The following is a 12501-nucleotide window of genomic DNA, read 5'->3' on the forward strand; positions in this document are numbered from 1 at the left end:
TCAAAAAATAATATTTTTGAGAATTTTCTTATTTTAATGTAGTCTCTGATTTTTGGGCTTCAACCCTTAACTTATAAAATCAACCCTTCTCTACTATGTATATATGACTTTGTCAAGAAATAATATTTTTGAGAATTTTCTAGTGTCAATGTAGTCTTTGATTTTTGGGCTCCTCGAAAATATCTACTCCGATTTTTGAACTTCAACCCTTAACTTATAAAATTAACCCTTCTCTACCATGTATATATGACTTTGTCAAAAATTAGTATTTTTGAGAATTTTCCAGTCTTAGTAGAGTTTATTATTATTGGGCTTCTTAAAAATACCCACTCCGATTTTCGGTCCCCAACACTTGACGTTAAAAAACAGTCCCTTTTTAACAATTAAACATAATTTTGTGCAAACCAATCTTTTTCGGAGTATTACAGTGTTAGTATAGTATCTGATATTTTTCGAATTATACTTTTCAAATGAAGTCTCTGATTTTTGGGCTGTTCAAAAATGCCAACACCAAGGTTTAAGTTTTTATTATTACGTTGATGTTTTTTTACACAGGGGTGGTTTTTCTAATATAAGGTTAAGTACATTTGAGACTCTAAAATAAGCTAAAAATCTATTGCATTTTGGATTTCGCAAATTTCATTTTTTGCAAGAGGGTGGTTTTTTGAAAATGGGGGTAGTTTTTTGATTTTTTTCATGCATTTTAGAGCCCAAAATAAGCCAAAAATTCTGGTGTTCTTCGTTTTTTCCGAATTTGATTTTTACATAGGGGGTGGTTTTATATTTTGTAGGGGTGGTTTTTGGAAATTGGTTGTTGGTGCGTTCAAGAGCCCAAGAAAAGCCCAAAATTCTGACGTATTTGATTTTTTTTCTTATAATTTTTATATAGTGGAGGTGCTGGCTTGATTCAAGTCAGCACCTCCACTCAAATTTTGAATTTTCACAAAAAGTAGCGGAGCCCAAAAATCGGCAATACAGCCCAAAAAAGCCAAAAAAAGCCCAAAATAAAGCCCAAAATTCTGACATAAAGAAATTTGGGAATTGATAGAACTCTAAAAAGTTTCCTTCGATTCTGTATTTAAAGGATATTATTATTATTATTTTTCTTTTACTTCTTGTTTTATTAAAACTATTCTAAGAAAAATTCTTTTATTTTGATGCGAAAAATGTTACGAATCTAGCCATATTAAAAAAAGAAAAAAAAAAACAGAAAAAGTAGGAAAGGAATTTACATAGTACGAAATTCTTGTACTTTCTATCCTAAGGTTTAACCAATAGATTGCAAGCTAGACGTGGTCATTCCTATGCATTGGTATATGCATTGCAGACTGATTTCTCAGGTACCACGATCTGGAACCTTCTATTTGATTGTACAGTTTTATTTCTAATAATGAATAAAATTTTTAAAACTTTCTCTTTTTTGAGATATCAAAACAATAATTGAAAAAGTTATTAACTCTCTCTGAAAGATATTTGAGCTTGAATTTGGAAAATTAAACGTGTTTACAGAAACTTTCTCTTTTTGAACTAAAATGGCACATATTTTGACGGAAAACTATTACGCTGATCTTCGGATAACCATTCATCTGAGCGCAAAAATGACTTGAGATTTTGACTTGTCACTATTACACTGGATGAACTCGATTCTTTTTTAACAAGGGAACATCTTCTATTAAATATGGGTTTATATTTTAAAATCTGGATAGAACACATTTTTCAGCAAAAAGCACGAGAATAGTGTCATCTCAATATAAGTATATGAGTAAAAACATTTTTTATAGCCCTGTTTTTCTCAAGTATCAGTTGAATATGGGGATGAACAATAAAGAGCGGATTGTCGAAAATACATTTCATTTTAATTAAAACTTCGACAGAAAAAGCACACGAATTTAACTTTTCTACAGGTTGTAAATGTATTTTCTATAATAAAAATAATGGCGAATGCAGATATTTATATTTTTGTTTAAATCACCAAGCGAATTTCGAAGCAATATTCAACATGTTTCGAAGACGAGATAAAAAGGCAAAACTATCGTTCACTTTTGAAAACAAAACTGCAGGATGTTTTATTTTTCCTTGGAAAATAAGACACTTTCGAAGAAACTCTCAATTTGTTTTTAATACTAAAAACTTTTAGAACTGGATGTTTGCCTGTATTTATGAAAATGAGAAAGATTTTGGGAAAAAGCTCACTTCAATTCAGATGCATGAAAAAGTTTCGTTCTCTTCAGAAATTGGAGGATATTATTATGATTTTTTTTCAAACTTTTTGTCGGGTGAAACCGGGTTTTCTTCATAGCCGCGGGCTAAGTCAAGCGTCTCATCAGACAAGGATGTTATAAGTTAATTTAATACGATGTTTGAAATCTTTTGCGATGATCTTGTAGGTACAAAATTACGAGCATGGCGTAGTTCGGAGTTCATCTTGCACCGTTGCTATATACATGGAAGACATGCCAATTTTTGCCACATTCAGCCAATTTCAATATTTCACGGGTGAAGTGTTTCTTGGGGAAGAAATGCTCATATTTTTACATTTTGATTATTTTAATGTTTAACTGGGGAGTGATGCCCGTGGTAGATATGTTATTTTTTGCCACATTCTTTCAATTTCAATATTTCACTAGGAAGTGAAGCCCAGGGAAGACATGTCCATTTTTGCCACAGTCTTTCAATATCAATATTTCACTGGCGAAGTGCTGCTCCAAGAAGACATTCCCATTTTTTCCACGGTCTGATGATTTTAATGTTTTTAGCTGGAAAGTGATGCGCAGGGAAGACATGCTCATTTTTCCCACAATCTGTCAATTCCAATATTTCACGGGTGAAGCGTTGCTTGGGAAAGAAGTGCCCGTTTTGTCCACATTCTGACGATTTTAATGTTTAAATGGGAAGTGATGCCCAGGGGAAGACATTCCCAGTTTTGCCACAATCTGTCGATTTCAAAATTTTACTGGAGAAGCGATGCCCGAGAAGGACATACCTATTTTTTCCACAGTCTGTCAATTTCAATATTTCACTGGGGAAGTGTTACCCGGGGAAGACAGGCCCATTTTGCCATGATCTGACAATTTCTATATTTAACTGAGGAAATATTGTCCGAGTTAGATAATCCCAGCTTTGCCACAGTCTGTCAATCTCAAAATTTCAGTGGGGAAGTGATGCCCGGAAAAGACATTCCCCTTTTTTCCATAGTGTGTCAATCTCAAAATTTCCCTAGAGACGTGATGCCCGGGAAGACATTCCCATTTTTTCCACAGTTTGTCAATTTGAATATTTCACTGAGGAAGTGTAACCCGGGAAGAGATGCCAATTTCTCCACGGTCTTTCGATTTCCATATTTCACTGGGGAAGTGATGCAAGAAGAAGGCATACTCATTTTTGCCACAGTGTGTCAATTTTTATATGACAGTTGGCAAGTGCTGCATGAAAAAGGTATTCCCATTCTTTCCACAGTCTGTCAATTTCATTATTTCAATGGGGATGTGCTGCCCGGAGAAGATATGCCCATTTTTAGCAAAAACTATCGATTTTAATATTTCCTCAAGGAAGTAATGTCGGGGAAGATATACCCATTTTTTCCACAGTCAGTCAATTTTAATATTTCACTGGTGAAGTGCTGCCCGGGGAAGACATTTTCATTTTTTCCACAGACTGTCAATTTCAATATTTCACTGGGGAAGTGTTAACCGGGGAAGACATGCCCATTTTTCCACGGTCTGTCGATTTCAATATTTCACTGGAGAAGTGATGAACGAAGAAGATATTCCCATTTTTGCTACAGTGTGTCAATTTCTATATTCCAGTGGAAAAATGCTGCCTGAAGAAGGTATTCCCATTTTTAGCAAAGACTGTCGATTTCAATATTTCATCAGGGAAATGATACCCGGGGAAGGCATGCCAATTTTCTTATGGTCTGTCCATTTGAATATTTCACTGTGGAAGTGAAGCCTGGGGAATACATGCCCATTTTTGCCTCATTCTGTCGATTTCAAAATTTCATTCGGCAAGTGATGCCCGGGGAAGGCATGCTAATGTTCGCTATAGTCTTTCTATATCAATATTTCACTGGGAAGTGGTGCCCGCGGAAGACATGCCGATTTTTTTCACGTTCAGTCAATTTCAATATTTCACTGGGGAAGTGCTGCTCGAAAAGACATTTCCATTTTAGCCACAGTATGCCGATTTGAATATTTCACTGGGAAAATGATGCCCTAGGAAGACATGCATATTTTTGCCACATTCTGTCAATTTCAAAATTACACTGTGGAAGTGATGCCGGGGAAGAAATACCCATTTTTTCCACAGACAGTCAATTTCAATATTTCACTGGTAAAGTGTTGCCCAGGGATGAGGATTCCATTTATTCCACAGTCTGATGATTTTAATATTTCAATGGGAAGTTATGCCTTGGAAGACATGCCAATTTTTTACACAGCGTGTCAATTTCAATATTTCATGGTTGAAGTGTTGCTTGGGGAAGAAATGCCCATTTTGTCCACATTTTTTCGATTTTCATGTTTAACTGGGAAGTGATGCTCGGAGAAGACATGCCCATTTCTGCCACATGTTGTAGATTACTATATTCAACTGAAGAAATAATACCTGGTTAAGAAATTCCTAGTTCTGCCACAGTCTGTCGATTTCAAAATTTCACTAGGCAAGTGAGGCCCGGGAAAGACATACCTATTTCTTCCACAGTCTCTCAAATTCAAAACTTTACTGAGGAAGTGTTGCCCGGCGAAGACATGCTCTGTTTGCCACGATCGGTAGATTTCAATATTTCACTGGGGAAGTGATGCAAGGGGAAAACGTGTCCATTGATGCAGGGATTTGTCGATTTCATTATTTCATTAAGGAACGGATTCCCGTGTAAGACAAACCCATTTTTGCCACAGTCTGTCAATTTAAATATTTCACTGGGGAAGCGGTGCCCTTTGAAGACATGCTCATTCTTGCCACAGTCTGTCGATTTCAGTATTGCACTGCGGAAGAGATGCCCGGGGAAGACATACCTATTTTGCCCACAGTCTTTTAATTTAAATATTTTACTGGTGAAGTGTTGCCCGGGAAAGATATTCCAATTTTCACCACAGTCTGTCGATTTTAATCTTTCACTGGGGATGGGCTTCCCGAAGAAGTTATGCCCATTTTTGCCACATTCTGTCGATTTCAATATTTCACAAGGGAAGCGATGCGTGAGGATCACATGATAATTTCTGCCACAGTTTTTTAATTTTAATATTTCACTAGGAAGTAAAGCCCGGGGAAGACATGTCCATTTTTCCCACAGTCTTTTAATATCAATATTTCACTGGTGAAATGTTTCCCGGACAAGACATGCCCATTTTCCTACAGTCTGACGATTTGCATATTTCACTGGGAAGCGACGCCCGAGGGAAAAATACACATTTTTGTCACATTCTGTCGATTTCTGTATTTAACTGAGGATATATTATTTGAGTTAGACAATCCCAGGTTTTCCAACGTCAGTCAATCTCAAAATTTCACTGAGGAAGTGATGCCCGGGGAATACATGCCCATTTTTTCCACATTCAGCCGATTTCAACATTTCATTCGGCAAGTGCTGCCCGGGGAAGGCATGCTAATGTTCGCTATAGTCTTTTTATATCAATATTTCACTGGGAAGTGGTGCCCGCGGAAGACATGCCCATTTTTGCCACGGTATGTCGATTTGAATATTTCACTGGGGAAATGATGCCCTTGGAAAACATGCTTATTTTGCCACAATCTGTCGATTTTAAAATTACACTGTGCAAGTGATGCCGGGGAAAAAATACCCATTTTGTCCACAGTCAGTAAATTTCAATATTTCACTAGTAAAATTTTGCCCATGGATGAGGATCCCATTTATTCCACAGTCTGACGATTTTAATATTTCACTGGGAAGTTCTGCCGTGGAAGACATACCAATTTTTGCAACATTCTGTCAATTTCAATATTTCACAGGTGAATCTTTGCCACAGACTGTTGATTTTAATATTTCACTAGTAAAGTGATGCCAGTGGAACATATGTCTATATTTTTACAGGCTGCCAATTTCAATATTTCACTAAGAAAGTGACGCCCTGGAAAGACATGCCCATTTTGGCCACAGTCTGTTGATTTTATTATTCAACTAGGAATGTGGTGCCAGGGGAACATATGTCTATTTTATTTACAGTCCATCAATTTGAGTAATTCGATTTGGAGGTGATGTTTTGCGAAGACATACCCATTGTTGCCACATACTATCAATTTCAATATTTCACTCAGGAAGTGTTGTCCGGGGAAGACATGCCCAATTTCGCCATAGTCTACTGATTTTAATCATTCACTGGGAAAGTGATGCCAGGTAAACATATGCCCATTTCATTTACTGTCTTTCGATTTTAATATTTCACTCTGGAAGTGCCGCCCAGGGAAGACATACCCATTTTTGCCGCTGTTAATATTTTACAAAGAACGTGAAGCCCGAAAAAGAAATATCCATTTTCGCCACAGTTCGTCAATTCCAATATTTCACGTGGAAAGTGATGCCCGGGGAAGACGTGCCCATTTTGGCCACCGTATGTTGATTTTAATATTTCACTAATTCCACTATTTCCACAGTCTGTTGATTTGAACATTTTACTCTGGAAGTGATGAAATGCCCATTTTACCGCAGTTCGTACATTTCAATATTTTACTGAAGACGCGATGCCCGGAGAAGACATGACCATTTTGCATGGTCTGTCAATCTCAATATTTCACTGGGGAAGTAATGCCCAGGGAAGACATGCGCATTTTGGCCATATTCTGTTGATTTTAACACTTCACTAGGAATGTGATGCCAGGGAAACATATGCCCATTTTTCCACAGTCTGTCGATTTGAATATGTCACTCTGGAAGTGATGCCCAGAGAGGACATGCCCATTTTTCTCGCAGTTTGTACATTTCAATATTTTACTGTGGACATGATGCCCAGAGAAGACATGCTCACTTTTTACGGTCTGTCATTTTCAGTATTTCACTGGGGAAGTGATGTCCAGTTAAGACCTGCCCATTTTTGCAAAAGTATCTAAATTTGAGTATATTACTGAGGACGAGATGCCCGGAGAAGACATGCCCAGTTTTGCCACAGTCTGTCGATTTCAATAATTCACTGGGAAAGTGCTGTCCAGCGAATACATACCCATTTTCGCCACAGTCTGTCGATTTTAATATTTCACTGTGGAAATGATAATTAAGGAAGAAATGTCTATTTTTGCCACAGTCTGTCGATTTCAATAATTAATTGGGGAAGTGTTGCCGGGGGAAGACATGTACATTTTTGACACTGTCTGCCGTTTTCAATGTTTCACTGGGGAAGTGATGCCCGGGAAGATATGCCCATTTTTGCCACATTTTAACGATTTCAATATTTCATTCGGGAAGTGATGCTGGGGGAAGACATGCACATTTTTTCACAGTTTCTCGATTTCAATAATTCGCTGAGAAATAATCGCCCGGGGAAGACATGCCCATTTCTTTCACTGTCTGTCGATTAAAATGTTTCACTAGGAATGTGGTAGCCGGGGAATACGTGCCCACTTTGCTACAGCCCGCTGACTTGAATATTTTACTGGGGAAGTGATGCCCGGGGAAGACATGCGCATTTCGGCCACAGTATGTTGATTTTAATATTTCACTAGAAAAGTGATGCCAGGGGAACATATGCCCCTTTCTTACCACAATCTGTCGTTTTTATTATTCCATTGGGGAAGTGATGCGCGGGAACGACATGCCCTTTTTTGCCTTAGTTTGTACTTTTCAATATTTTATTGGGGGCGTGATGCCCGGAGAAGACATGCTCATTTTGCACTATCTGTCATTTTAATAGTACACTGGGGAAGTGATGCCCTGTTTAAACATGCCCATTATTGTAAAATTCTGTACATTTTAATATTTTACTGATGACGAGATGCCTGAAGAAGACATGTCTATTTTGCACGGTCTGTCACTCTCAATATTTCACTGGAGAAGTGATGTCCGGGGAAGACATGCCCATTTTTGCCACAGTCAGCTAATTTCAATGAAAAAGTGATGCCCGGGGAAGACATACCCATTTTGCACCGTCTGTCAATTTTAATATTTCACTGGGGAAGTGATGCCCGGGGACGACATGCCCATTTTGGCCACAGTCTGTCAATTTTAATATTTCACTATGAAAGTGATGCCAGGGGAACATATGCCCATTTTATATACATTCTGTCAATTTCAATATTTCACTAGGAAGTGATGCCCGGGGAAGACATACCCATTTTTCACACAGTCTACCAATTTTAATATTTCACTGCGAAAGTAATGCCCGGGGAAGACATACCCATTTTTCACACAGTCTACCAATTTTAATATTTCACTGAGAAAGTAATGCCCGGGGAAGACAAGCCTATTTTTTCCACAGTCTATCGATTCGAATATTTGACTGGGGATGGGATACCCGGAGAAGACATGCTCATCTTTGCTACTCTCTGTTGATTTCAATGTTCGACTGGGGAAGTGGTGTGCGGGGACGACATACACATTTTGCCACAGTCTGTCAATTTCAATATTTTACTGGGCTAGTGATGCGCGGGGAAGACATGCCCATTTTTTCCACAGTTTAACGATTTCAATATTTTATTCGGTAAGTTATGCTAAGGGTAGACATGCCCATTTTCGCCACAGTCTGTCGATTTCAATATTTTACTAGGAAAGTGATACCCGGGGAAAACATGCCCAGTTTTTTACAGTCTGTCAATTTCAGCATTTCACCAGGAAATGATGCACGGAGAATACATGCCTATTTTGGCCACATTCTGTCGATTTTTATATTTTACTGGGGAAGTGATACCAGGGGAGCACATGCCCATTCATTCTAGTCTTTCGATTGCAATATTTCGCTGGGAAAGTGATGCCCGGGGCTCACATTCCCATTTTTGCACAGTCTTTTGTATTTCAATATTCCATTAGGAAAGTGATGCCCGGGGAGGACATGCCCATTTGTGTCGCGGTTTCTACATTTCAATATTTTACTGAGAACGAGATGCCCGGAGAAGACATGCCCATCGTTGCCACTCTATGTCGATTTCAATGTTTGTCTGGGGAATTTGTGCCCGGAGAAGACATGCCAATCGTTGCCACTTTATGTCAATTTCAATGTTTGTCTGGGGAATTTGTGTCCGGGGAAGACATGCACATTTTGCCACAGTCTGTCAATTTCAATATTTTACTGGAGTAGTGATGTGCCGGGAAGACATGCTCATTTTTGCCACAGTTGGTCAATTTTAATATTTCACTAGGAAATGATGCCCTGGGAAGACATGTCCATTTTTGCCACAGTATGTTAATTTCAATATTTAACTAGGGAAGTGCTGCCCGAATAAGACATGCCCATTTTTGTCACAGTCTGTTGAGTTTAATTTTTCACTATGAAAGTGATGCCAGGGTAACATATGCCCATTTTTCCACAGTCTGTCTATTTGAATATTTCACTCTTTATGTGATGCCCAGGGAAGACATGCCTATTTTGGCAACATTCTGTAGATTTTAATATTTTACTGGGGAAGTGATGCCAGGGGAGCACATGCCCATTTTTTCCACAGTCGTTCGATTTGAATGTTTCATTCTGCTAGTGATTCACGGGGAAGACGTGCCCATTCATTCCATAATCTATCGATTGCAATATTTCGCTGGGTAAGTGATGCCCGGGGATGACATGCTCATTTTTTCCACAGTATGTCAAATTCTATATTTCACTAGGGAAGTTCTGCCTGATTAAGAAAGGCCCATTTTGTCACAGTCTGTTGTTTTTAATTTTTCGCTATGAAAGTGGTGCCAGGGTAACATATACCCATTTTTCCAGTCTGTCTATTTGAATATTTCACTCTGTAATCGATGCCCAGGGAAGAAATACCTATTTTGGCCACATTCTGTCAATTTTAATATTTTACTGTGGAAGTGATGCAAGGGAAGCACATGTCCATTTTTTCCACAGTCTGTCGATTTGTATATTCTAATCTGGAAGTGACTCACGGGGAAGACATGCCCATTCATTCAACAGTCTATCGATTGCAATATTTCGCTGGGGAAGTGATGCCCAGGGATGACATGCTCATTTTTCCCAGAGTGCGTCGATTTCAATATTTCATTAGGGAAGTGATACCCGGGGAAGGCATGCCCATTTTTGCCACTGCCTGTCGATTTCAATGTTTCACTGGGAAGTGATGTGCGGAAAGACATGCTTATTTCATCCACAGTCTGTGAATTTAAATATTTCACTAGGAAGTGATGCCGGGGAAGATATACCCATTTTACCACAGTCTGCTGATTTTAATATTTCACTAAGAAAGCGTTGTCAAGAGAAAATATGCCCATTTTTTTACAGTTCCTCGATTTGAATATTTCACTCTGGAAGTGATGTCCGGGGAGGACATGCCCACTTTGGCCGCGGTTTGTACATTTCAATATTTTATTGAGGACGAGATGCCCGGAGAAGACATGCTATTTTTTTCCACGGTCTGTCGATTTCAATATTTTACTGGAAAAGTGATGCCTAAGATGACATGCCCCTTTTTGCCAAAGTCTATACATTTTAATATTTTACTGAGGACGCGATGCCCAGAGAAGACATGCCTATTTTGCACGGTCTGTCGGTTTCGATATTTTACTGGGAAGTGTTACCCGGGGAAGACATGCCCATCTTTGCCACTCTCTGTCGATTTCAATGTTTCTCTGGGGAACTTGTGTCCGGGGAAGACATTCCCATTTTTGCCACAGTATGTCGATTTCAATATTTCATTAGGGAAGTGATGCCCGGGGAAGACATGCCCAATTTTGCCACTGTCTGTTGATTTCGATGTTTTACTGGGGAAGTGAAAATGCTCATTATTTACAGAGATTTCCCTAAATTTTTTTGAAATATGTATAAGTGCTGGAATTTGCCCAAGATTTAATGGGGAACATAACATAAGCAATAGAAAAACCCAGAATTAAAGGAACCGCCATGTTGCTCACGTTAGTCTCTGCTTCAGCTAATTATGCTTTGTTGCGTTTGGACTGCTCTCTCAAACACTAGACGCGTAACATATGTTACGAGAGAGGCGAAACGTCGCGCTCTTGATGATTTTCTCCCAAGCTACCAGCTCAGAACCGCGAGACTAAAATGAAGGTGGTAGCGAAATCTGCACTGTAACTCGCTGAATAGTATATTACTAGTATAATACTCTTCTCTGATTAATCAAAAACCTTTTCTCTTTTCAATTTCAACTACCTAAAGGATTAGACTTTATTTACATATGGCAAACATTTCAGAACAATTTAAAAATAAGCATCTATATAAATGTAGGGTCTTATGAGTTCCGCCGGGCACTTTTCACCTACATATATATCTATCTTTTCCAATGTAGATTTTCTTAAAATTCCATACAAAGGTATTTATAAATGTTCCTAGAAATTTGCAATTTTATAAAAATACTACAAAAAAAGAAGATTACCTCTACTTGTAGATTTTGATCGTTGTTTTTATAAAAAATTGATTTTCATAAAAAATTATTAACTCTATAATTATTTATTTAGAAAGTTTGAAATGACTAAATTTAATCAATATTTTATCCAAAAAACTGTGTAAAATTATTCAAAATATTATGCTAGTTTATCGAATATTTCAGGGAAAATTACCTTCCTGACCATAGAGTAACACGCAAGCATTTTTAGAAAATTTAACTGATCTACGCGGCAAATCAAACATGTCCTAAATTTAGTGGAAATCAGTCAATTCCCAAAATTCTAGGGAATGTTTCATGAAAACTTTTGTAGAAATTACTCTAAGTTTAGGGAAATTTCCCCAAAAATTGTAGGTATTATCTAATTTTGTAAATTCTAGGGAATTTTCCCCAAATATTAGTGAGTTATAAGAACTTTAAGGAAAATTTCCCAAAACCTTGGGGAAAGTGATCTTCTCCAACGAAAATGTGGATTTTTATCCACGAAATAGTGGGGAAAGTTGCGGAGATTTTTTAAAGTGTATTATATTTTATCATTGCACTTCATTTTTTTTAAATTACGCAATTGCAAGCACTGTCACTTGCAAATATAATCACATGCTCAAACGCTATGATAAACCGTATTCGCTGGGGATTCTAACACTACCCAAGCAATCCAAACCTAAGATTATACCGTACAATCAGTGAGAGTTCAATAGTTCCCTCAGTGGAATTCCGTCACTGGTTTAATCAGTAAGGTTCACTTGTTACTCAGTACCAGTAGTCATCTGGCAATATGCATTTTCCGTCAGATATGCCACTTATCATCCATCGCTTTTGTGCTAACATTTGCAAAATTATCCTTTCAAACCCACAATTCCAGTTCCACTCAATTTATCAGTCAATAATAAGAACATATACCAGGTGTATACATATGAAACCGGTATTTTTTCAAGAAAAAAACACATTTATTTCAAGAGAATGATAACAAATATTGTATTCAAAGTATGCGCCCTC

The sequence above is a fragment of the Belonocnema kinseyi genome, chromosome 2 (genome assembly GCF_010883055.1).
Source record: "Belonocnema kinseyi isolate 2016_QV_RU_SX_M_011 chromosome 2, B_treatae_v1, whole genome shotgun sequence".
Taxonomy (NCBI): Eukaryota; Metazoa; Arthropoda; class Insecta; order Hymenoptera; family Cynipidae; genus Belonocnema; species Belonocnema kinseyi.